Raw genomic sequence first — 26687 nt, 5'->3', positions numbered from 1 at the left:
CTAATCTAGAATTGTATTTATTTAGATACAATATGTAGTGATAATATATTTTATAACCCATAATTTATATTTTCAAAAAGACTTCCTATTTAACAAAATACTGATACTATATGATAAACCCCAGTTCATGTTACGTCCAGATTGACAGTTATGTCAACCCTAAATTGACCATCTATTGGTGACACTCCTTATGTGCAATTCTGGCCTCTCAGAGATATCATGGACTCACCCCAATACATGGGCTTAGAAAAGTCAGTTGAAGGTGAAAACTTGCAACTTTTCCTTCTGTGCACCTGAGAGCCCCTCTGCAGTCCCGTCTCCCCTGGGGCTCCTCAGTCTATCAGAATACTTGGGGAGCTCACCCCAGCAGCATAGACCCACACAGTAGTGCTCAGGCTTTAGGGCATCCGAAACTCCTGGAAGGGCTTGATAAAACAGATTCCTGGGTCGTACCCCCGCCCCCAGAGTTTCTGCTTCAGTCAGCGTGGGGTGAAGCGCAGGAACATGCATTTCTAACAAGTTCCCGGCCAGGCCATTCTTGGTTTCTTTCCCTGATCTAGTTCTCATCATCCAGTTGCTAAAGTATTTTGATTCTTGTTCTAAGTCTTGGGATAGTATCCCTCTTTCTTGTCAAATTTATCATGCTGAGCTGAAGCCATCAGAAGAGACAAATTTAAACTTTAACATATCATAAAGACTCTTTCACAGCATGTGGACAGAGTTAATTATTTTAGTTAACTAGACTTAAGACCTGAAGTTGATTTTTTGAATATCAACAATTATATTTCAAATATCAATATCAAGTATTAAGAGTAACTACAAACGGGGCGCCCGGGTGGCTCAGTCAGTTAAGCGTCCGACTTCAGCTCAGGTCATGATCTCACAGGTTGCGAGTTCGAGCCCCACATCAGTCTCTCTGCTGTCAGCACAGAGCTCGCTTCAGATCCTCTGTCCCCTCTCTCTCTGCCCTCCCCACTCGTGCTCTCTGTCTCAAAAATAAATAAACATTAAAAAAAGAGTAACTATAATCAAATAACTATGTATATTATTAAAATCAATCATTTTTTTTAAATATCAATATAATTATGATTAAGTGGGGGAAATTCTGTCCAGGGTGTCTTGTCTAATCTTGCTATACAACCAGATTACTTCCAAACAAGAATCAAAATCTGGCTGAACTGAAAACTGCTGTCACCAACCACTCTGTTGATAAAAATGTGACAAAGTACCAAAAATAGGGCTCTAATGATGATACCCCTTCCAAGCAGAAGCTAGCTGCAAACTATTTATCTCAATTCTAGCAGGTTAATGGGAATCAGGTTTCCTCTAGGATTCCCCACACAGCCACAGCACCAGAGGCCCAAATCAGGCAGCATGCATAGCAGTATAACTGCCGATCACAAATAAGACTGAACTCCCATCCAGGGAAGAGCCTTGTCCATGTAAATTTCCTCAGGCAGTGCAGTGCCTATTCATAGGGTACATGGAACCATTACTGGACCGCTAAGCGGCTAGAGTAGATGGAGGAGAAGTGTTAGAAAGAAGGGCAGGTGGTGGGGAGGAAAAGAGATAAGTACAGCGAATCCTTGTAAGAAATTTGGCTGTGACAGATGTCCATCGACTGATGAATGGATAAAGATGTGGTATGTATACACAACGGGCTACTACTCAGCCACCAAAAAGACTGAAATCTTGTCATTTGCAACGACATGGATGGAGCTACAGTGTATTATGCTAAGTGAAACAAGTCAATCAGAGAAAGAAAAATACAGTACATGCTTTCACTCATATGTGGAATTGAAGAAACAAGAGATGAACATATGGGAAGGGAAGGAAGAGAAGAAAGGGAAACAAACCACGAGAGACTCTTAACAAAAACAGAACAAACTGAGGGTTGATGGAGGGGTGCTGGGTGGAGGGAAGGGCTAAATGGGTGATGGGTATTAAGGAGGGCACTTGTGATGAGCACTGGATGTTGAATGTAGCTGATGAATCACTGAATTCTACTCCTGAACCAAATATTGCACTGTATGTTAACTAACCAAAATTTAAATAAATAAATAAATAAATAAATAAATAAATAAAATTCAAAAAGGAAAGAAATTTGGCTGTGAAAAGTAAGAGACAGATAGGGCTCTGGGTTGGAAAGCACCTAGCCATCTCCCCATCCTTAGGTTCCGGATTCTCTTAAACATGCAGGAGTATCATTACATTTCTGTTTCAGACCCTAGCTTGAGCATTACTCATCTACGTGCTATACTTAACAGTGTGCAGACATCTCAGATTTCCAGAGATAGGCCAGATGGCCACCACTTTGTCTTGTTGATTTCATGAGTAAACCACGCGCTCCAATTTTTGTTTGGAAAACATGTCAGTCTATAGCTAAAGCATTCAAAAGTAAGAGTGAACCCTTCTTATTTTTATTTTTCTTTCGTTTCAGTGTTGTACGAGTTTCTCGTGAAAGTTTGCTTGAATTGCTAAAATGACAACGTCTTTGGATAAGTATTTAGAACATTTTAAATACTTAGGGAAGAAAATATGGAATTCTTGTGTGGATACCAACAAAACTACTATGTGTCTGAATCTTTATAGATAGACAACTAAGGTGCTTAAGTCCCTTAATGGTGAAATAATTCCAGGTAAATGTACTTAGAGTACAAGTTTAAGGGCTAACACATTGTTAACACATCATTTACAAACATTTAGGCTGTTTGGGAAGGACATTAAGAATAGAATAGCTATACTCAGAAAAACTGTGCATTTATAGATAGTTAACATTTTAACAGCAGAAAGAGCACATCATCTGGAAAAAGATAGCCCCTTTCTTTCATGGATTTTAAATGTTTCATATACTCTAATAACTTCCCACAGACAAGCAGGTAAGATAGACAACTGAAATGGAAGAATATCTTATCCAGAAACTCAAGAACCAGAAACTAACAGGCTAGCAGCTTGGCACCCTGGTGCCCACCCCAATGGGTTCCCAGGGAACCTTGTGGAAACATGGCAGAAACAAAGAAAACGCTAGAAGTCAGTAAAGCACTGGGTGACAGAGCACAGCTGTGAAGTCAACAAGCCCCCGTTCTGCTAACTTCTTAGATTTAACCTATGACCACTAGTCAACTATTTCTGATCTACACAGATTTTGGGCACTTACCTAAAACCTCTGAGCCTCCCTTTCTTCAGCTGTAAAATGGTGTTATGGGTTGTATTGTGTCCCTACAACATTCATATGTTGAAGTCCTGACCCTCGTCACCTCAGAATGTGACCGTATTTGGAAACAGGGTCTGGATAGAGGTAATCAAATTAAGGCGAGATTTTCGACAGGTCCTAATCCAATTCAGTGGTGTCTGTCCAGAAAGGGGAAATTTGGACACAAAGACGGACACACACAGAGGCAAGTCGTGCATCTAGAAGTCAAGCAGAGATGCCCAGAACAGATCTTTCCCTTATAACCCACTGAAGGAAACGCGTCTGCCTGCGGCTTGATTTCAGACTTTCAGCCTCCAGGACTATAAATCTCCCTTGTTGAAGCCAGCTCGTTTGAGGTCCATCGGGAGTATAGTTGGACCTACACCTCACAGGGTGGTTATGAGAGTCAAAAGAGACAATGCAGGGGCCCCTGGATGGCTCAGTAGGCTAAGTGTCCGACTTCAGCATCAGGTCATGATCTCACGGTTGGTGAGTTCGGGCCCCGCGTCAGGTCAGGCTCTGCGCTGACAGCTCAGAGCCTGGAGCCTGCCTCGGATCCTGTGTCTCCCTCTCTCTCTACCCCTACCTGTGTCTCTCAAAAATAAATAAACATTAAAAAAAATTTTTAATTAAAAATAAAATAAAAGAGACAATGCAGATAAAACATGTATCACAGTACCAACTATTTTATGGGGAGCCCACAAATAAACATAAAGCTTTCATTGTTTTTTTTTTTTAATGTTTATTCATTTTTGAGAGACAGAGAGAGACAGAGCATGAGTGGGGAAGGGGCAGAGAGAGAGGGAGACACAGAATCTGGAGTAGGCTCCGAGCCATCAACACAGAGCCCAATGCGGGGCTCGAACTCACGAACCGGGAGATCATGACCTGAGTCGAAGTTGGACGCTCAACCAACTGAGCCACCCAGGTGCCCCAAGCTTTCATTGTTTTTACTACAGCTCTGATACATGTCATTCATGTTAGAATGACAGCGGGATTCTCACCACACACGACAACTTTTCTTCTAGCCTGGCCTGGGGTGTCCAGACTCTGCTCCCCAAGTTCCTTTCCCCCCGTTGCCCACGTAGCCAACAAGTTTTCGTCCTCCAGTTGCCTCTCAAATATCACCTCCCCCAGGAGGCCCACCTCACTTAGTCACTGCCTCAGGCCTTCTGCTCACATCCACCAAAAGGAGTGGGTACCAGCCTTTTCACACAGCAATGCAATTACTGATTCCAAATTAGACCCCCAAGTACCCCATGGATGAGCCTTTATGTTCCTCCTAATTTGCATCAGGTTCTGTGTGAGATGCTCATTAAAGGTTTGAGGAAACAATCCCTTCACTTCAGGGAGGGCAAGTGGCCACATAGACCATCTACATATATGTATTTTTTTTTAACATTTATTTTTGAGAGACAGAGAGAGTCAGAGCATGAGCAGGGGAGGGGGAGAGAGAGAGAGATACAGAATCTGAAACAGGCTCCAGGCTCTGAGCTGTTAGCACAGAGCCCGACATGGGGCTCGAACCCACGAACTGCGAGACCACGACCTGAGCTGAAGTCAGACGCTCAACCGACTCAGCCACCCAGGCGCCCCCACATAGACCATATATAAACAGGCCCATGCTCTAAACCAGCTCGTAGAAGTGCTTTCTAAGTTAATGGTTCTCAGAAGTGTGGTCTGGAAACCAAGAATGGCCTGGCCAGGAACTTGTTAGAAATGCATATCCCTGCGCCTCATCCCACACTGACTGAAGCAGAAACTCTAAGGATGGGGGTGGGGGGCGCACAACCCAGGAATCTGTTTTATCAAGCCCTTCCAGGAGTTTCTGATGCCCTAAAGTCTGAGCACTACTGTGTGGGTCTATGCTGCTGGGGTGAGCTCCCCAAGTATTCTGATAGACTGAGGAGCCCCAGGGGAGACGGGACTGCAGAGGGGCTCTCAGGTGCACAGAAGGAAAAGTTGCAAGTTTTCACCTTCAACTGACTTTTCTAAGCCCATGTAATGGGGTGAGTCCATGATAAGTGTGAGGTATCTAAATTGCCTAACAATGAGAAGCCACGTCTAGGAAGTGAGACTCTGCCCAGACTCACATCCTTCCAGAAGGCTGATATCAGAAACCTCAGGTCAAGGTCAAGGGCAGGCTCCGCAGGCACCCTCCTCCACCCAAGGACACTGGATGCTAATGGATCACCACATGCTTGCTTCGGCAGACTTGGACAGCACCTGAAAATCCTGAACCCCAGGCAACCACCACCGGTGGACCAGAACTGGCTCTTGAGAAAAGTCTGCTACTATTCTCAGTTGAGGAGCTAAGTCCCCACACTCTGGAGAGTCACACAGTCAGCTGGGACGGTAGGAATCGCAACTGAAGTTGGGAGTCAGTGTCTGTGCGACTTTGGGGAAATCACTTAAAATCTGTGAATCTCAGTGTTTCTTTATTTGCAAAAGGGAGGTGGTCATAACCCCTTCCCTCTCAGCGTTATTCTGGGGTTAAACAACATCGGTGAATGCACTTTGCCCAGTGCCTGGCAAATAAAAGGCTCTTCATAAATGTCTGCCGGATCTGAAACTAAGGTGACAGGAGATGCTCTGGGAAAAAACCGTCGCCATCCAAGCTCACCCGAGACTAAGTCATCCCAGAAAGCCAAGCTTAAGTTTCTACACAGGAAAGAGCTTTAGAACAAGGCTCTGACTTGGGAAAACAAACTGACGTCAAAGGGCCTGCGGTCACTAGTACAGGGAATCAAAACCAGGGAAGTATTTAGCAGGGGGGTCCTTTGAGTCACAAAGAGCCTTCCCTCCTACAGACAATGCCTGCATCATCTCCCTTTGCCACACTCCAGGCTGCTCCTCCAGTTCATTTGACCAAATCAGAAGATCCTACCCAGAAATCTAGTTTCAGGAAAACCACTGCTGGAGTCCAGGCAAGCATCTGCCTTCCTATGTTTGGAAACTTTAAGAGCTCCATAGGGAACATCCCAGCAAACAAAACCCTGACAGTTCAGTGGAAACTAAGGGCTCCCCCGTGCAGGTGTCCCCATTTGGACAACTAGACTCCGAGAAAGGCCTTGGCATATGCCTGGTTCCTGCTATACTTTACTTATTTAGCTTCATACTGACACTCTGTTTTCACAGATGAAGGATCTGAAGCTCAGAAACATGAAGACATGTGCCCCAAATCATTCAATTAGAAGGCAGGAACGCTGGGATTTGAACAGCCATCTGCCACCCTGGAGCGTGCTATTCACAGTCTATTAAACTCCAGCTCTGACACATAGCTAGAATGCACCCAGGCAGGGGCTGCAAGCTTAAACAGACAGGAATTATGAAACAAGCACATGAAAAATATTCCAACCCCCTTCCAGCCGCCATGGACTGACCTCTAATCAGGGGTTAAAGTGTAACTAAGAACAAATACATCCCAGCATCTGTCAAAATAAAACTTAATACCTTGTAAATCTCATTTAATTCCTACCTAAAATTGAATCAGTAAATAGATAATACTCACTCTTAGCTCTTTCACTAAAAGCTTGTACATAATTAATCTTTGGAAGCCAGTGCGACCGATGCCTTTAATATCTGCAGCAACGTGCTTATCACTGTTACATAATTCTGCTCCATCAAAGATAATGAAAAAAACATGATTTACCAGAATGACCTATAACCCCAGACACTAACATACCCTGTCAGGCATTTACCCTGAACCACAGGAGTTGGACTTATATGCTCCAGCCAGGAAAGATCTCAATTAGTTCTCATCCAACCGTGGCAAAGCTATACCTAACAATTCAGACCATAAATGCAGGTACGATGCTTCTGTTCCTTGATAAATAAAATATTACAATTAAATTTTCTCTGATATGGAACAGTTTCTCTATCAGCCACATTGAAAACGGTGGCCTCGACATTGTCTAGGATGTGAAATAATTTACACCAAACTTTAGGAGGAGGAGAGCCGGTGACCAGGTTGATGAGAGGAAAAATGAAGTACCTGGTAAAGCAGGCTGTCAGCTTGCACACGTCTATGCTTTGTGGAATGCTCACTCCAGGAGGTGCGGCCCAGGTACCAGTCCCACTCACAGGGAGATGACAGTAATGCGGCACTCCGCACCCTGAAAAAGACAGTGCGTTTAAAAATCCAACACGGTCACTCCCAGCACCGTGAGATTCTGGGAAATGCACCGGAATTCACATACCGCGCAATTCAGCCATTTATAACATGGCTTTTAGTATATTCACAGAGTTGTGCAACCATCACCATAATCCATTTTAGAACATTCTCATTACTTCAAGAAAGAAGCCTCGCACCCCTTAGACCTCATCCTGCACTGCCCTGGTTCCCCAACCTGGCCACCCCATCCTGGCAACCACCAATTTAAGTTTGTCTCTACAGATTTACCTGTACCGGATGCTTCATAAACAAACGCATAAAATGCATGGCCTTTTGGGGGCGCCTGGGTGGCTCGGTTAAGTGTCCAACTTTGGCTCAAGTCATGATCTCATAGTTTATGAGTTCGAGCCCCACGTCAGGCTCCGCGCGGAGCCTGCCTGGGATTCTCCGTCTCCCTCTCTCTGTGCCTCCCCTACTTGCACACGCTTTCTCTCTCTAAAAACAAACTTAAAAAAACATGTGACCTTCTGTGACTGGTTTCATCTACTTAGCATAATGTTTTAGAGTTCCATCCAAGCTGTAGCCTGTGTCAGAATTTCACTCCTTTTTATGGCCAAGTAATATTCCATTGCATGGATATACTTTATTTATATTTTCATCAGCCAGTGCACATTTGGGTTGTTTCCACGTTTGGGCTATTATGCACAAGTGTTTAGGCAGACAGTTTTCACACCTCTCAGGTATGTATCTAGGAGTGGAATTACTGCTCCTAGTATTTTCAGTCTTCAAAAAATGGAGAAAATGAGTACCCGCGTAAAGTTTGGCACCATCATTCTAAGGAATAAGGTCCTATAAGAATTCACTTTTCAGATGAAAAAATACTCAACAGGTGGAAAACATCTAGAGAAAACTAGTTTTTTTAATTACAGTAAAATGCACTTAATAATATTTAAGTGCAATGGTAAATAATATTTACCATTTTATTTTTTATCATTTAATTCAATTTATTTATTTAGAGAGACAGCACACGAGAGAGAGAGAGAGAGAGAGAGAGTGCGCACATGCACAAGCAGGGGAGGGGCAGAGAGAGAATCCCAAGCAGGTTCCACACTGTCAGCACAGAGCCCGACATGGGGCTCGATCCCACAAACTGGTGAGACCATGACCTAAGCTGAAATCAACAGCCAGACACTCAACCAACTGAGCCACCCAGGTGTCCAAAAATTTACCGTTTTAAAATAAACAATAGAGAAAATATTTTAAATTAAAAGAAAATTCATTTTTCATAGCATTTATAATACTGGCTCATCTTTATGTTTATATTTATGGATTGCCCACCATTAGAAAAGATGGCTTTGGGGCACCTGGTTGGCTCAGTCGGTTGAGCGTCCAACTCTTAATTTCAGCTCAAGTCATGATCCCAGAATCGTGGGATCAAGCCCTACATCTGCACTGGGCATGGAGTCTGATTGGGATTCTCCCTCTTGCTCTGCCCCTCTCCCTCGATCTCTCACTCTCTCTCTCTCTAAAATTAAAAAAAAAAAAGTTTTTTTTAATGTACCTATTTAAAAAAAGGTGGGGTGCCTGGGTGGCTCAACTTCGGCTCAGGTGATGATCTCACGGTTCATGGACTCGAGCCCCGCATCAGGCTCTGTGTTGACAGCTGGGAGCCTGGAGCCTGCTTCGGATTCTGTGTCTCCCTCTCTCTCTGCCCCTCCCCCACTCACACTCTGTCTTTCTCCCTCTCTCAAAAATAAGCAAACATTTAAAAAAATATTAGAAAAAAAAGATGGCACTTTTTTTTTTTTACCCCTCATTCTAAGAGAATCCAAGAAACATCCCTTCTGCACATTTTTATTAATCCTGAATATGGGGGCATCTGAGTGGCTCAGTCGGTTAAGGGTCCGACTCCTGATTTTGGCTCAGGTCATGATCTCACAATTCATGGGTTCAGGCCCCATGTTTGGGCTCTGCAGTGATAGCATGGAGCCTGCTTGGGATTCTCCCTCTCCCTCCCTCTTTGCCCCCCCCCCACACGCATGTGCTCTCTCTTTCTCTCTCTCTCTCTCTCTCTCTCTCTCTCTCTCTTTCTGTCAAAAGAAATAAATAAACTTAAAAAAAAAAAAAAGCCTGCATATGGCTTTCAAACCACACAAGGAGGCAAGCTCACTTCTGAGCGAGGCCTGGGCCCTGGCAGCTTCACACAGGGCAGTCACGTCAGTGGGAGGAAGAATGTGGCTTCTCGAGTGTTCTGGACCTACTCTTCTGCTTGCGAGACAAAGTGATATTGTGGTGTCTGTGCAAAACCCTCTCTACACAATGAAACAGAAATAAAAGATAGTGTCGATTTTATTTGTACAGGCAGGGGACACATTTCCCTTCTCCTGCAAGGATCAGCGGGAAATGTAGGAACTGGCTAAGGCAAGGCCATCTGGACAGCCTACAAAGCAAGCCACAGGATTAGAGCCCAGCCCATGCCTGGTTTCTATTATTACTTCCAAAGATAAATAAGTGGCCAGCAAATCAAGATGGGCTTGGTTATGCTTTTGGCCTTAATACGAAATTTTTCTACAGGTATCCCAGCCACAAAAAGTGCTTGTTTCTTGTATTGAAGCAGATTGCTTTTTAACTGTTTTGAATCTTTGCATTTCTAAAACATCTTGGTTTTACCTTTCTTTTATAATAGTCCCAAGGTTTTTGACCGTATAGGAACCACCAATAACAATCAACCATTTCTAAAATATGCTACCATTGATTAGGGGTACTTTGACTAGGGCTAGTTTTAAATCTAATAATAGCTTGCAAAAGAACTAAATTATATTCTTAGTTTTCAATGGTATTGGCAGATATGTAAAATTAATGTCGGGTAACATGAGTTAGCATTGAAAAACTGGACAAATTTTAGGGGCACCTGGGTGGCTCAGTTGGTTAAGTGAACGACTTCTGCTTAGGTCACGATCTCACAGTTCGTGAGTTTGAGCCCGGTGTCGGGCTCTGTGCCGACAGCTCAGAGCCTGGAGCCTGCTTCAGATTTCGTGTCTCCCTCTCTCTCTGCCCCTCCCCAGCTCTTGCTCTGTCTCTCTCTCTCAAAAATAAACATTAAAAAAAAAAAAAACTGGACAAATATTAAAAGGAAAATCCATAGGTGGATCAGTATTTTTTCTGTGTTTGAATGTCAATCCCTTTAAACATTTTTTAAAATTTATTTTGAAAGAGAGAGAGAGTGAACAAGCACAAGCAGGGAAGGGACAGTGAGAGAGAATCCCAGGCAGGCTTCCCACAGCTAGTGCAAAGCCTGATGCAAGGCTCGATCCTACAAACCGTGAGACCAGAACCTGAGCTGAAATCAGGAGTCGGACACTGAAACTACTGAGCCGCCCGAGGGCCCCCTAAACACTTTTTTTCCCTTTATTTGTGGCTATGCTGAAGCCAAGTTAAGCACTGGCAAATATTTGCTGAGCACCTATCATGTGGCGGGCATTGGGGTGAACGCGCGCATGCGGAAGTAATCCGAACTGTGCTTCAGTGAACTTGCAACACATGGTCATTGGTTGGTAGCTGGTTGTTCTGTTCTGTCATGTGACTACAGTTTGCAGAGAGAAGTCCAAGCACAGCCCTGTTTGCAGACAGTAAGACAAAGTACTCAAGTCAAAGGAGGAGGGCGTTGGCGTGAATGAATTCCTTGAGGTCTTGAAAACTGAATCATGACCTGACTTCCAATTATGTTTTAAAATGCAAAAGCAGCTGTTCTTGAATACTACGCAGTATTACATGCCGCAGCAATTGTAATATTTCTTAAAAAGAATGAAAGGGCCTGAATTCTTGGGAAAAAAAATACCAGCTTCACTGTCTACTCAACCAGCCCAACAGGGATCTCTGGTCAGAATGCTCGCGGGCAGATTTCCCTCCACACAAGCACCGCCAGCCACCTGCCATCTCACCACTGACATCTCTAACGACGGCAGAGAGGAGGGAGGCATGGGGATGGCAAGGCCTCAGGAAGATCAGAAAAGTCTGAGGTCAAGAGGAAAGCAAGCATGCTCACGGAGAGCATGTCTCTAGGAGTTTGCTCCTCAAAGTGTGGTTCATGGACTGAACCATCAACATCGCCTGGACCACTGACTGGTCATCACCTGGGTTGACAGCAGCACCTGGAAGCTTGTTAAAATGTAGACCCTCGGGCCCCACCATACCTACAGAATTAGAATCTGCATTTTAACAGAGATTCGTATGTCCATTACAAATGTGAAAAATAAGACATCAAAGTGACCCTGAAAGATTTGGAACGGATTGGTGAAATTCATCAGCAGGAGATAACCCCTCCTAGGATCTCCAGGAAAGGAGAGTTGACTACTTAGTGAGGTATATGAAGATGTCCAAAGGAAGACTGTTAGGTGAAGAGGGAGTCAGCAAACAAAAGAATGAGAACCAGCAAAACAACGTTTAGTCCGTGTGTGTGTAAAGAGCTCAAAGTATTTAGAGATACAAGAAAGATCTCGTTGTTCTGTGATGCAGCACCATTTCATCAGGCTTAAGGGAATGTTCTCTTAAAAAAAGGACAGAGAGGCGCCTGGGCAGCTCAGTCGGTGAAGTGTCGGACTCCGGCTCAGGTCACGACCTAGCAGTTTGCGGGTTTGAGCCCCACATCGGGCTCTGTGCTGACAGCTCAGAGCCTGGAGCCGGCTTCAGATTCTGTGTCTCCCTCTCTCTCCGCCCCTTCCCTGCTTGGACTCTGTCTCTCTCTATCTCTGAACAATAAATAAACATTAAAAAAATTTTTTAAAAAGAGAGAATGAGGGAGAGAGAGAGAGGGAGGGAGAATGAGTAAGAGAGGGAGAGAGAGAAGGGAGAGACAGCATCCAACTTCCTTTATTAAGAATCATTTGGAACAAATCGTTTGACTTCTATTTGCCTTGACTTAGGGAAACAAGGAGAAGCAGAGATGTTTCTACTTAAGGCACTTACTCATTCCAATGGCTACAAAAGTTTATCTCCAAAAAGAAATGAATAATGCGGCAATCAATGTACACATCTGAATTGCGTGGGTTTAGGGAAAATCCCTTATAACGAATGATCTTGAGCCAGAAACTAAGAACATCCAGCTGCTGTCTGAGGGCCAAGCCCTCGACCGTGATGACTCAAAAGAGGCTCAGTCCACACTTGTAAAAATCAAAGACTAAAATTAGAATTAAGGAATGATGACGATATAGGCCACACATTGCGCCTCTCCAATTTCCTGTATCATTCTGTCCAGAACAAGTATCTCTCGTCAGTCACAATACCCCTTCTCTGCTAAGCCCAGACTTGACCTGGGGGCCTCCCCAGCTTGATGCTACGAGCAGCCCGCACATCACCTAGCTTCATCAGGCCATCGGAGACCTGTCTGCCATCCCTGACAGGAGGTCCTCCCGGCTGTAAACTTCTGCCATTCTAGGACAAACGTCCGACCCCAGTAAGCCCAACCTCTTGGGGGTACTTGAAGAGTCACAATTTGGTCGTTACAGAACGTCTTCATCACTAAACATCAACCCACATGGACTCCCAGAGTCACTATATACCCCTTGCCCTCTCAGTGCACATATACACTTCCTTCCCTCCTCGAGACAACTGTAAAATAATTAATAATGATGAGGATGAGGCCTCAGGATTCCATTCTGAAGCATCCCTAACATTTTTTAAAGAAACATCTAATGTGTTTCTAATAAAAACTACTTTTTACATATGGGAAGAAAATCTGACTAAATCAAATGTCTCAACAGCAGCACTACTGACATTTGGGGCTTGATAATTCTTTTTTTTTTTTAAGTTTTTGTTTTATTTTGTTTTGTTTTTTTTAAGTGTTTATTTATTTTTGAGAGAGAGAGAGCATGAGTCGGGTAGGGGCAGAGAGAGAGGAGGAAGGACAGAGGATTCAAAGCAGACTCCGTGCTGACAGCAGTGAGCCCAGCACAGGGCTCGAACTCATGAACCCTGAGATCATGATCTCAGCTGAAGTCAGATGCTCAACTGACAGAGCCACCCAGGCACCCCATTGGGCTGGATAATTCACCGTTGGGGGTAGAGGGGCTGTACTGGGGCTGTACTGTGTTGGGGGTAGAGGGGCTGTACTTAGGATGTTGGACAGCATTCCTGGCTTCCATCCACTAGATACCAGAAGCAACCCCCTAGGTTATAACAGCCAAAATTGTGCCCAAATACAGCATTCTTCACAAAGCTAGAACAAGCAATCCTAAAATTTGTATGGAACCACAAAAGACCCCGAATAGCCAAAGTAATATTGAAGAAGAAAACCAAAACGGGAGGCATCACAATCCCAGACTTTGGCTTCTACTACAAAGCTATAAGCATCAAGACAGTATGGTATTGGCACAAAAACAGACACATAGACCAATGGAATAAAAGAGAGATCCCAGAATTGGACCCACAAATGTATGGCCAACTAATCTTTGACAAATCAGGAAAGAATATCCAATGGAAAAAAGACAGTCTCTTTAACAAATGGCGCTGGGAGAACTGGACAGCAACATGCAGAAGAATGAAACTAGACCACTTTCTTACCCCATTCACAAAAATAAACTCAAAATGGATGAAAGAACCTGAAATGTGAGACAGGAAAGCATCAAAACCCTAGAGGAGAAAGCAGGAAAAAACCTCTCTGACCTCAGCCGCAGCAATTTCTTACTCAACACATCTCCAAAGGCAAGGGAATTAAAAGCAAAAGTGAACTATTGGGACCTCATCAAGATAAAAAGCTTCTGCACTGCAAGGGAAACAATCAAGAAAACTAAAAGGCAACCGACGGAATGGGAAAAGGTATTTGCAAATGACATATTGGATAAAGGGCTAGTATCCAAAATCTATAAAGAACCCAGCAAACTCCACACCCGAAAAACAAATAATCCAGTGAAGAAATGGGCAGAAGACATGAATAGACACTTTTCTAAAGACATCCAGATGGTTAACAGACACATGAAAAGATGCTCAGTGTCACTCCTCATCAGGGAAATAGAAATCAAAACCACACTGAGATATCACCTCACACCAGTCAGAGTGGCTAAAATGAATAGATCGGGAGACTATAGATGCTGGAGAGGATGTGGAGAAACGGGAACCCTCTTGCACTGTTGGTGGGAATGCACACTGGTGCAGCCACTCTGGAAAACAGTGTGGAGGTTCCTCAAAAAATTAAAAATAGATCTACCCTATGACCCAGCAATAGCACTACTAGGAATTTACCCAAGGGATACAGGAGTGCTGATGCATAGGGGCACTTGTACCCCAATGTTTATAGCAGCACTTTCAATAATAGCCAAATGATGGAAAGAGCCTAAATGTCCATCAACTGATGAATGGATAACAAAGATGTGATTTATATACACAATGGAATACTACTTGGCAATGAGAAAGAATGAAATCTGGCCATTTGTAGCAACATGGATGGAACTATTGGGTATTATGCTAAGTGAAATAAGTCAGGCAGAGAAAGACAGATACCATATGTTTTCACCCATATGTGGATCCTGAGAAACATAACAGAGAACCATGGGGGAGGGGATGGGGGGAAAAAAGTTACAGAGACAGAGGGAGGCAAACCAGAGGAGACTCTTAAATACTGAGAACAAACTGAGGGTTGATAGGGGGTAGGGGAGAGGGGAAAGTGGGTGATGGGCATTGAGGAGGGCACCTGTTAGGATGAGCACTGGGTGCTGTATGGAAACCAACTTGACAATAAATTATATTTAATATAAAAAAAATTGTGCCCAAACATTGCCAAATGTCCTCCCTCCTTCCCTCCATTGCAGACTACTGACCTAAATGATTATAATAATTCTCTTAGTGAGATGAGACTATGGATGATTTTGCCCCTTTTTTCCCTATATTTCTAAATCATCTCTAATGAATGTATATTGTTTCTATGATAAAAATAAGCTAGGGATGGGGCTCCTGTGTGGCTCAGTTGGTTAAGCTCAGGTCATGGTCTCACGGTTCATGAGTTCAAGCCCCACATCAGGCTCCACACTGACAGCGCAGAGCCTGCTTGGGATTCTCTCTCTCCTTCTCTCTCTGCCTCTCTGCTGCTTGCTCTCTCTGTCTCTCTCTCTCAAAAAATACAAAAACTACCAAAAAAAAGTGTTTTTAAATAAGCTAGTGACTTTCCACTTTTAACAAAGAAGTATCATTAGCTCTACAGATACCTCAAGTTGACCCTTGAGTAAGTGCCAATGTGTGTGGTTCATACAGTTGAAAAATTCAGTTCAGTCCCTAAAAATACTATCTGCCTTACAGACACCTTAAATTAAACTTCTCTTCAATGTGTAAAAGACACTTAAAAAAAGGGACTCTAGAGAAGAAAGCAGGAATTGAGGCCTCTAATTATTCAAAAAGGAACATCTAAACCCTTCTTCAGCATGGACAATTAGTGGGGCATTAGGAAGACATGTAAAGTAAAATAAAAAGTATTTACCTGAAACATTCCACATGTACACTTTAGTCAGAAAAATACTTGCATTGTAGGGAAAAAAAATAATAAGGCACACTTACTTCATCTTTGAGAATTGCCACGCACACATACAGGCCATATTTTTAAAAACGTCAAAATCAGAAGATTAAAATATCTGAATGTAAAAATACCCATGACTTCATCTTCTTGGCTGTTAGACTAGGATTTTTCTGAAACTTATTATTACCATGAATTTTATTACTAACTATTTTAATTCAGTCTGGCAAGGCCCTGTCTACCAGGAAGAAACAGGTTCTCCATGACCAATTCGCCGTCTATGACCCTCAGGACACGGATGACCCTTTTCTCCACCCAGAACCCGCCCCCCTCACCCAAACACAGACAAAGCATCTTCTGGTCTCCTCTGCTTACCCGGGGTGCTGCCAGAGGTTCACATGTCTTCTGCTCTCAGGGAGAAGCTCCCTTTTGTTAAGCGGGGTGATACCAACCGCGGCTTCCAGAATAGCCATGTATTTCTTGTACCTCATCTTGTCTCTCTCAGTACAAGGTCATGTCAATTTCGGGCACCGCTCAGCTGAAGCAAATGAAGTCATCTTTGCACTACCTGATGCCCCTGTGCTGCCACATGTTCCGTGTACCCCTAGCTCGAGCTATTAAACTCTAGAGTGCAGGCTGAGGCCAAGCCACAAATAAATAAAAAAAGAAAGGGCTCGTTCGGATTTCCCTGCAACGTCAGTATTATATAAGGCTAAAGAATTTTGACTAAAGCACTAACGAAAATGACTTGCAGGACAACCGTGGTTCTAAACACAGCAATCTAACGTACACTCCCCAATTAATCCGCACATAAATCTTTGAGGCCGCTAATCCTTCAAGTACTAATGGCACAGGAGGTGATTTATCTCAAGGTCTGGAAATAATTGGTCCAAAAAACCCGCGTGGCCTCTGGATGAACTAAAATCAGAAGCTGATTTGCTCCTACAAATACCTCTCTTCAAAAGGCTGCGCTTTGACAAGTAAGGAGCTCCGGTTGTCATTTTATAGCACACATTTCCAAAGGCTATAAACTCCTTGCTTGAGTCAATAGCAAAGATTAGTTAATAGAAAAACAATTCTGTTTGGGTTGTTGTTGTTGTTGTTTTTAAATATCTTTTTTTTTTTAATTTTTTTTTTTTAACGTTTATTTATTTTTGAGACAGAGAGAGACAGAGCATGAACGGGGGAGGGTCAGAGAGAGGGAGACACAGAATCTGAAACAGGCTCCAGGCTCTGAGCTGTCAGCACAGAGCCCCACGCAGGGCTCGAACTCACAGACCGAGACATCATGACCTGAGCCGAAGTCGGCCGCTTAACCGGCCGAGCCACCCAGGCACCCCTTTAAATATCTTTTTAAATACTTCTATAACGCAACACAGGCGAGCTCTCATGGCGTGAAAGTATATTGTCTGGATATGCTCAGACCCTGTCCCATCCTTGTAGTTGTAAATGTCTCCCCTCAGCTCGAAGGGCCTTTCTAGCCCTCTTTCCACGGGTTAAAGGTGGGATGTCCTTAACAGTAACCCACCTAATGAGTCATGGTAGGCATGGGCCAGTCTTCCCTGGGATGAAAATATGACATTCAGAAAGAAACGCCCCTTTCCTGTCGGAGCTGCTGACCAGGGGAGACGGGACACCAGGACTGTCGGCACTCATGTTCCCCGCCACAGTGCGAGGAGGGCTTATCGAGTGCACTTAGGAAGAGCTGTCTCAACAGAGATGCGATGAGATCATCTGAGCTTCTGGACCCAGCCACGTCTAAGGCCACGATCATCCCGGGAGATCCCAGTTACACTTCTATCCAAGCTAATAGACTGACTCTTGTGAAATTTAGTTTTAGTTGCATTTCTGTCACTCTGAAAAAGTTCTGACTTAGCCACCTCCCTGACTTCTTCAAGCTATATTTTTCCCAGTGAATATGCTCTAGCAGCTGGGCTGTTCCTTGTCTAAACAGACTCCTATATAAAAGGGAAGTAAAACAGAGGGAGGCATTATGTGTTAATCCTGATTAACCTAGATATCCATAGTGAGTAAGTATCCCAAACTCTACCCCCTCCCCCTAAATCTTGAACCTTTCTTCTACAGATTCTCTCCTCAACAGCAAGTTTCTTAGTTATTGTTTTTGTTTTTGTTTTTGTTTTTAACCTGAATGACCTAAATCAGTAGTCTCCAAAGCAGGGTGTACACATCAAAAATCTTTGGGGTGGAGGGGCACCTGGGTGGCTCAGTCGGTTAAGCATCCAACTCTCGGTTTAGGCTTCGGTCATGATCTCACGGTTTGTGAGTTCGAGCTCCACATCAGGTTCTGCACTGACGGTGCAGAGACTGCTTGGGATTCTCTCTCTCCCTCTTTCTCTGCCCCTCCCCTACTTTCTCTCTCTCTGTCTCTATCTCAAAAATACATAAATAAACTTATAAAAAAATGTTTGGGGTCTGGAAAGAAAATATTAAACCATCTATTTCCTTTTTTCTCTTATCTGTTAAAAATTTGGTTTGAGTGTTTATTTTTAAATAGTCATAATACTTTGAGAACTAATTTGTTTGTTTTTTTTTTTAAGTTTATTTATTCTTGAGAGAGAGAGCAGGAGGAGAAGCAGAGAGAGACGGAGGGAGAGAATCCCAAGCAGGCTCTGCACTGTCAGCAGAGAGTGTGGTCCACACAGGGCTCAATCTCGCAAACCATGAAATCATGAGCTGAGACGAATCAAGAGTCAGACGCTTAACCCACTGAGCCACCAAGGCACCCTGAGAACTAATATATTTTAAGTTACATTAAAATATGCCATTTAGAAATTAGTGTGTACTCATATATATTGTAGGGTGTCCTTTAAAATGTGATAGGGGTGTGTGAGCCAAAAAGTCAGTGACTTATATAAGCCTTCAACAGCTCTTGAAGCCTCAGTTTCCCATTTACAAGATGAGAGGCCCAAACACAGGAATGCAGTTACCTTTCCATATCAACAACAAAAAACTAAGAACTCTCGCTTCACTTGGCCTGGTCATACAATTAATATAATCTAACCACTACAGAGTGGTGACAACAAGGGATAAACCACTTGGTCTTGGGATATTTCATTTCCAGAGTGTTCATGAATATTACTCCCACTGGCGGTTCTGTAAACAATTAGTACCAGTTAGTCACAGGAATTCTTTTATGGGCTGAACGTGGTTTGCTACAGCTGCCGCGGCTGAGAAAAGCTACAATACAGCCCTCATTTAATCATACAGGAAGATGTAATTATACTTACACAACAGTCTTTGTTCTGACAAATTGTATTTCTAATGACTCGTGATAAAACTTACTACGCTGCCCTCTCAAAGTAAGAAATGAAACCTGAGCTTAACAACAGCGACAAAAAATCAAGTTAAACTTGCTACCCAGTGGAAGCTGTTTTACTTGGGTGAAAGTGACACGAAACTTCATAAACGGCACGTTTTGTTTAAAGTTTCGTTTTCTGTAGGAATTTTTTACGCATTTAACATACAGCTCTTACGAAGTGATTCTAATCTATGATGGCCTCATGCAAAACTCAAACTGCGTCTTTCATGAGGAAAAGAATTCTGCCTTAGCAAATAATTAAGAAAGAATGTGCTTTCCTTCCATAAATGAGAGTGTTCAGTTTTATCATTTATTTATTTATCCATTTAAAAAAATTGTCATCTTGGGAATGCAAGCTGGTGCAGCCACTCTGGAAAACAGTATGGAGGTTCCTCAAAAAACTAAAAATAGAACTAACCTACTACCCAGCAATTGCACTACTAGGCATTTATCCACAGGATACAGGTGTGCTGTTTCAAAGGGACACATGCACCCCCATGTTTATAGCAGCACTATCGACAATAGCCAAAGTACGGAAAGAGCCCAAATGTCCATCGATGGATGAATGGATAAAGAAGATGTGGTATATATTTACAATGGAGTATTACTCTGCAATCAAAAAGAATGAAATCTTGCCATTTGCAACTACGTGGATGGAACTGGGGGTATTAGGCTAAGTGAAATTAGCCAGAGAAAGACACAAATCATATGACTTCACTCATATGAGGACTTTAAGAGACAAAACAGATGAACATAAGGGAAGGGAAACAAAAATAATATAAAAACAGGGAGGGGGACAAAACAGAAGAGACTCGTAAATATGGAGAACAAACTGAGGGTTACCGGAGGGGTTGTGGAAGGGCAGATGGGCTAATTGGGTAAGGGGCACTAAGGAATCTACGCCTGAAATCATTGTTGCACTATATGCTAACTAATTTGGATGTAAATTTTTAAAAATAAAAAATTAAATTAAAAATAAATGAATAAGTAAATAAATGTCATCTTTGTGTGAACACCTTCATAATGGACAACAACACAGAAAGCACAAATGTAGCCCAAATACCCCATCCAGATGTGTACTTCATATCATTTTCTTTATAAATCTAGAAATTCTTTAGAAATATGGATTTATTTAGTTGATTCCCTTAGAGTTCTAGAAACGCTTTACAACTACAGCTGTCTGCTTAAAAATCACTTACCTATTTAAAAAAATGACTTTATGTCTACGTCTACATGATCCAAAAAGAGCTTTTAAGTCACGATAATCAAGGATACTTGAATCTGAATGATTAAAGTTGAACATAAAAGTACACAGATCGGACTGACGTTCCCTTTGAACCGGTTATTTCTACTTTATTTCTGCCAGAGGAAAACCAGGGGACATCCTTCTTCACTGGGTGTTTTAACTGTTTCTTTAGAAGTATAAAAATGGAAATGAACTGATGCCCCAAATGGGCTGTTTTATAGGGTGTGGTCTCCTTTTCAGGGAGCTGGAAAAAGCCTTTGCTAAAATAGAAGAGTCGGGGAAACAGCTATTTTTCTTTTTTTTTTTTTCTAAGCTTTACTGCAAATAAACCATATGACTTTATGCAAGTCATATTTTCTGTCCCCTTAATGTCTTCATATTATCTACATCTACATATACACACACACACACACACACACACACACACACATACACACACACACACATATCTACATATTTGCTACTCAGCTGACTTACCAGAACACTAAGAAAAACAGGCCACAGGATGTAAAAGAATTACCAAAGAGTTCAAGATTAGTTGTGGCTCCCCTAGATTCACCCGCCTCTGCCCAAACCAGCCTGTCCTCTTCACAGTCATCTTCAGAATGCACTTGCTACTGAGTTTATTTAAACTATCACCTTCAACTGGATGCCACCAGATCTGTCCTTCTCATCCTGTCCTTCCACCCAAACCGATATCTGAAATAGCGCCCCCGCCCGGCCCTCGGCCTCCTCTTGCATCCCCCTCCCTTTTCTATTTCTTGCATTGCCCCCTCCCGGTTCGCCTGGTGTGAGACGCAGAAGCCATCGTCCCAGCGTCCCATGGTGCCCATGTATACCAGCCCCAGAGAGCTGCGTTTCAACGGGAAGGCTTGATCTGAATCCCACCTCTGCTGTTTAACACCTTGAGATCTCTAACAAGTTACATGACCCTTCTGAACCTATTTCATCACCTATAAAACTGGAATAAGATTGCAATACAGGGGTGCATTCAATGCGTATCATCTTGTCCCTCCCTCCCTTTCACCCCTGACATCTGTCCTTTTTCCTCTCCCAAAGACCTCTTCAAGAAACCTTCCTCTATCCTCATTTCTCTGCAGGCAAGAACAAGGTGCACTTACAAACTTCTGACCCTCCCTTGCAGCTATAACTTCCTTCAACACACAGTGAAAGAGAAAAGCCCAAGGCTGAGTGGTTTTGTAGGAAAAAACGGGCTGCAAAACAGGCTGGCTGAAGGTAACAAGAACCCAGGGGCTGGAGTGAGCGATGGAAATCGTAAAAAAGAGAACAGAGGGTCTTGGGGCTCAGCTCGGGTGGTACCCACCAACTAAGGAAGTTCTCCCTTACAATAGTTCCCAGATTTTTAGCCTCTGCTACTTAATTAATAGCCAACATTAAAATCACTTAATGAACTGTTGCTCCCAAATAACGCACATATGCAATAATTCATGGATTCCTCATTCCAAAGAAATAAACTTTCCACTCCGCATGTGTGGGAAATCTGCTCCCTGTTGTTTTTGGTAGAAACTGTGTTCATGTTACGTTTCTAATCTGATCCTAGAGTTGTAGGATTCTGGCAGTTCTCTTGCCTGGGAGCAGATGAGGGAGAAGGCATTGCCCAAAATTTAGAACACCGCAGGAGCTGACTTAAGTCAAGAGGGGCTTGGCCATTAGGTGGGTTAAGGGGATATTAAGTCACTTCTGCTCTGCGATTTCAGGAAAGGGACGGAGTCCCTGGAACTTGGCAGGGATGGCACCAGCTCTGAAGTGTTGAGAGACAGCAGTCGGCTGCCAGAAGCTGGAAAGAGGAGTGCACACAATCCCACGGTTCCCCTGCGGACACACCCTTCCACTCCCCAGCATGAACTGGGGCGCCACAGTGCCCCGGGATTGAAGTACAGCTCCACCTCTAATTAGCTCTGTGATCTTGGTCAAGTCATTTAGTGTCTCACTGCCTCAGTTTTGTCATCTGTAAATAGGGTTAATAATACCACTGACCTCACAGGGTGGTTTTAAAAACGAAATCGGTCATTGCGTGTCAAGCATTCAGCACATGTAACGTGCACCCTGTAGTAAATGCCATGCACGTGTGTGTTGTTCTCTCTTCCTTGCTAACTAGTTGCAGCTTCATTTCTTCCAGAAAGCTCTCTTTGGTGGAACACCCCCCCCACACACACACACACACACCAGACCGGGGTAAACGCTCCTTCTTCTCATCTCTCAAATACTTTCTGCTTCAATCTATTCATACTGGAACCACGATAAATTTGAACGATGTGTTTAGCCAAGTACAGAGGACAGGGTGGGTCCTCTGGGCCATGGAAGGGAATTAAGTAAAAGAAAGGAGTCGTGGCAGTTGAGGGGGCTGACTTCCCATGGGCCCGCACCTGGCCCTGGCCCTCTCCCGGGTTGACACAGGTTGGGTTCCAGGCAGAGTCCTGCTCAGTGGTCAGGGCTGTGGCTGAGCTGGACGCAGAGCCTCAGAGTGGGGCCCACGGAGGAGCTTTGTCCAGTCCCGAAGCTCTAATCGTAGTGAACCCGGCAGACGCTGCTGAGTGTGAACCTGATAATGTGAGCCTCAGGCTCGCTCTCCCGGGATATCGGTGGGAGAAGGCGGACTGTGCTGTGATGGCTGCTTTGTTAGCCATTAGTTCACTTGGCTTCAGGCAGAATTTCTTATTCTTCCTGTATTAGTTTGCTAGGGCTTCTGTGACAAAGTACCACACACCAGGGAGCTCAACCAACAGAAATCTTACAATTTATTTCTTATCTCCTAGTTCTGGAGGCTGGAAGTGTAAGACCAAGGTGTTGATAGGGTTGGTTCCTTCTTTTTTTAAAAAAACAGAAATGCATTCATTATTTTTGAGACAGAGGGTGAGTGGGGGAGGGGCAGAGAGAGAGGAGGACAGAGGATCCGAAGCAGGCTCTGTGCTGACAGCAGACAGCCAGATGCAGGGCTCAAACTCAGGAACCGTGAGATCACGACCTGAGCGGAATTTGGAAGTTGGAGGCTCAACTGACTGAGCCACCCAGGCACCCGAGGCCTGGTTCCTGCTGAGGGCCATGAGGCAGGGCTCTCTCCTTGACTTACAGATGGCTGTCTTCTCCCTGTGTCTTTATATGATCTTCCCTCTGTACATGTCTGTGTCCAAACTTCCTCCTCTTATAAAGGACACCAGTCATATTGGATTAGGGCCCACCGTAATGCCCTCATTTTAACTTGATCACTTCTGTAAAGACCCTATCTCCAAATAAAGTCACATCCTGAAGTACTAGGAGTTAGGACTCCAACATATGAATTGGGGGGGGGGGGGTTGTGGGGAATACAGTTCAACTCATAACGCTGCCTACAGTGAAAAAAAAAATGTCAAGCTCTCATGAAGTTTTGCCCCGTGACGGAAAAAGACAAGAGCCCAGAAGTACCCGATGGCCTGGACACATCCAGCCTGTGATTTGGTCCAGCAGTGGCCTCATAGCAAACCAGCTAGGAAAAAAAAAAAAAATACTCCATGTTCAAAAGGAACCAATGTCTAATACTTTGAAAATGAGCCGGTCTCTGGAAGCAGAAGCCGGATCCATAAAAACACGAGTTCAAGAAGCTAAATCGCACTTAAAACTATTACGCGCAGCTGACCAAGACTGGGGATGTGCAGACAGCACTCTGCCCGAGTTGGGGGGGGGGGGGTGGTCAGAGCAACGGTCTGCTGGAGCTGCTGGAACCCTCACTCACTCAAGGTCAGCTTCTCTTGTGGAAGAGAACAGGGTGGTAAGGTGGAATCAGGAGATGGAGACTATGTTCACAAAAAGGCACGGAGATCCAGGAGGAAACTGACCGATGTTCCAGAATCAAGCATGTATCTGACCACCCGAGATGGAGAGAAAAATCAAGCTACACCCACACTGTGGCAGAAGAGAAAGAGCAAAGCAGACTGGACAGGTCACCTTAAGGAAGCCAGACTGAGCAAGCCTGAACTGAAAGGTGGTCCAAATCCCTCAGGAGAGGAAATGAAAGAGAAATGGATCTTGGTGGGTTATGACCTGTGGGGGCAGAGCCAGAGGACGAACGGTCTGAAGCAAATGACAAGACGGGTGGAGAATCCAAAGAGCTGAGCTCTACAGAAAGACAGTCAAAGACCCCGAAAACCTGGAAAGACCCTTTCTTCTCAGAACCAGATTCTGTCCCTTGAAAAAAGAGCTCGTGATCCTTGGTTGAGAGTGGGGGAGGCTGGTTCAAGACAGGAGGTTGCAGACCTGAGACAAAGAATAACCAAAAAGGCAACAAAACTTGAGCCACATCAATTCAGGAAGGTAGGAATACTATCGCCCCCCCCTTTGACGCAGAGGAAACTAAGGCTCAGAGTTGAGAAACCTGCCCTAGGTCACACGGCGCCCAAGTGGCAGAGTCAATATTCCAGGCCAGGTCTGACTCGTCCCTACTCGGTTCTAGTGCCTTCTAGAGTGGATCCCCATGCACCTGACGATCGGGACAGAGCATTTGCTCCCTGGTCCCTGGATCCCTGGGTGCCTGGTTCCACTGAGACAGGAGGGTGTCACCCCTACCCTGAGACCCTTCCCTGGCTGCACACTTTCCCCTTCCCTCTCCTTCCTCTTTGCCAATGTGCTCTTTCCAGGGGATCCCAATGTGGAGTTTGTGGGAATAAAACATCCTCTTCTTTCTCCTTCTCCAGTAAGCCCCACCCCCACCATCACCAAGGTGGCTCCCCACCAAGGTCACTGTCCTCCCAATCCTCCCCTTCAGGGGTTGGGTTTTCCCTGAGGCGCCTCATCCAGAAAACAGAAGTGAGTTACCTCCTGGGTTCACTAAGCTTCCATGTGCCCCTAATATCCAGGATCCTGAAACACCTCGAGATTTCCAAGTCATTTTGTTTAATATTTCCCTATAATATATTTTGAAATTATTCAAAATTTTTGTTAAAAAAATTTTGTTAACATAAGTGGTTCTGTTTTTTTCCAAATTGAATCTTGACAGTGTTACAAAGTTTAGGGTACCTGTTACCACCATTTAATTATTCTTATTATACTATACACGTTACCAAAACTAAACAGTGGATGTTAATTTGATGAATCAGCTCACTATTCCCTAAACAACAGATTTTTGGTGAGCACTTCAACCCTCAGACACATTTGAAATAGGAAAACAGTTACCTCTGAGAATGTTCTATGTACTTACTCTAGGAAGGTGACAGAAAGTTCCTTGTTGGGTTGAACACATTTGAATAGACTTCAAAAGTTTTTGATTTTATACGTCTGTCTCCCTGAGCATTTTATGATGGCCCAGAAAGTAGGTACAATGTCCTATTCATCTTTGGTTTTGTTTTTAATTTTTTTAATGTTTTTATTTAGTTCTGAGAGAGACAGAGAGACAGCGAGAGCAGGGGAGGGGCAGAGAGAGAGAGGGAGACACAGAATCCGAAGCAGGCTCCAGGCTCTGAGCTGTCAGCACAGAGCCCCATGCAGGGCTCAAACTCATGCACCGTGAGATCATGACCTGAGCCAAAGTTGGATGCTTAACTGACTGAGCTGCCCAGGCGCCCCCTGTCCCATTCATCTTTGTATCTCTAGTGCCTCTCTTTGCTCAGGAACCAGCATATGAGACAGATACCCAATGATGTTGGGTTTGATTCCTAATTAAGAAGCAGCAAGGTATAATGTCCCAGCACTCTAGAACCAGACTGCCTGTGTTTGAATCCCAGCTTCACACTTAATTAGCTGAGTGACCTTGGCAAATCTTTTAAACTCTTCAGGGCCTCAGTCTCCTCATCTGTAAATAGGGCATAATAATAGCACTTACATTTTAAGGTTCCGTGAGAATGAAATTTTATGAACACATGCAAAACTCTTAGGGCTTGGAGCATAGGAATCGGTAAGTACTAGCCACAATTATTTATTATTTACTCAGCAAATATTTATTGGCCCCAGTTCTATGGCCTGAATACGTGCCTCCAAAGTTCTTAAATTGAAGCCCGAATCCCTAGTGTGATGCTATTTGGATGTGGCATGTTTGGGAAGTAAATTAGGTTTAGATGAGGTCAGGAAGGTGGGATCCTCATGACTGGGTAGGTGCCCTCACTAGAAGAGGAAGAGTGAGATCACTCTCTCTCTCTCTGTGTGTGCACACGCACCTAGGAAAAACCGTGGGAGCGCACAGAGAGGAGGCAGCCTTCTGCAAGCCAGGAAGAGGGCCCTCACCAAGAACTCCGCCCTGCTGGCACCCTTATCTCACGCTCAGAGCCTCCACAGCTGTGAAAAATCAATGTCTGTCAAAGCCACCCAGGCTGTGGTATCCTGTTACGGAAG

The 26687-nt window shown here is 44.0% G+C and overlaps 1 protein-coding gene across 1 annotated transcript in view; it reads right to left on the bottom strand.

The window, feature by feature from the left end:
- The window catches only part of TJP2 (tight junction protein 2), a 129140-nt gene that overhangs the window by 90521 nt on the left and 11932 nt on the right, over nt 1–26687 (bottom strand). Inside the window, exon 2 of the mRNA XM_049633619.1 lies at nt 7188–7308. The gene's annotated coding sequence lies outside the window, so the exon portion shown is untranslated. The remainder of the gene's footprint in view (nt 1–7187; nt 7309–26687) is intronic.

Source organism: Panthera uncia, chromosome D4 (genome assembly GCF_023721935.1).
Source record: "Panthera uncia isolate 11264 chromosome D4, Puncia_PCG_1.0, whole genome shotgun sequence".
Classification (NCBI taxonomy): domain Eukaryota; kingdom Metazoa; phylum Chordata; class Mammalia; order Carnivora; family Felidae; genus Panthera; species Panthera uncia.
The sequence above is the reverse complement of the archived record's forward strand: the minus strand, read 5'-3'. Positions and strand labels throughout refer to the sequence as shown.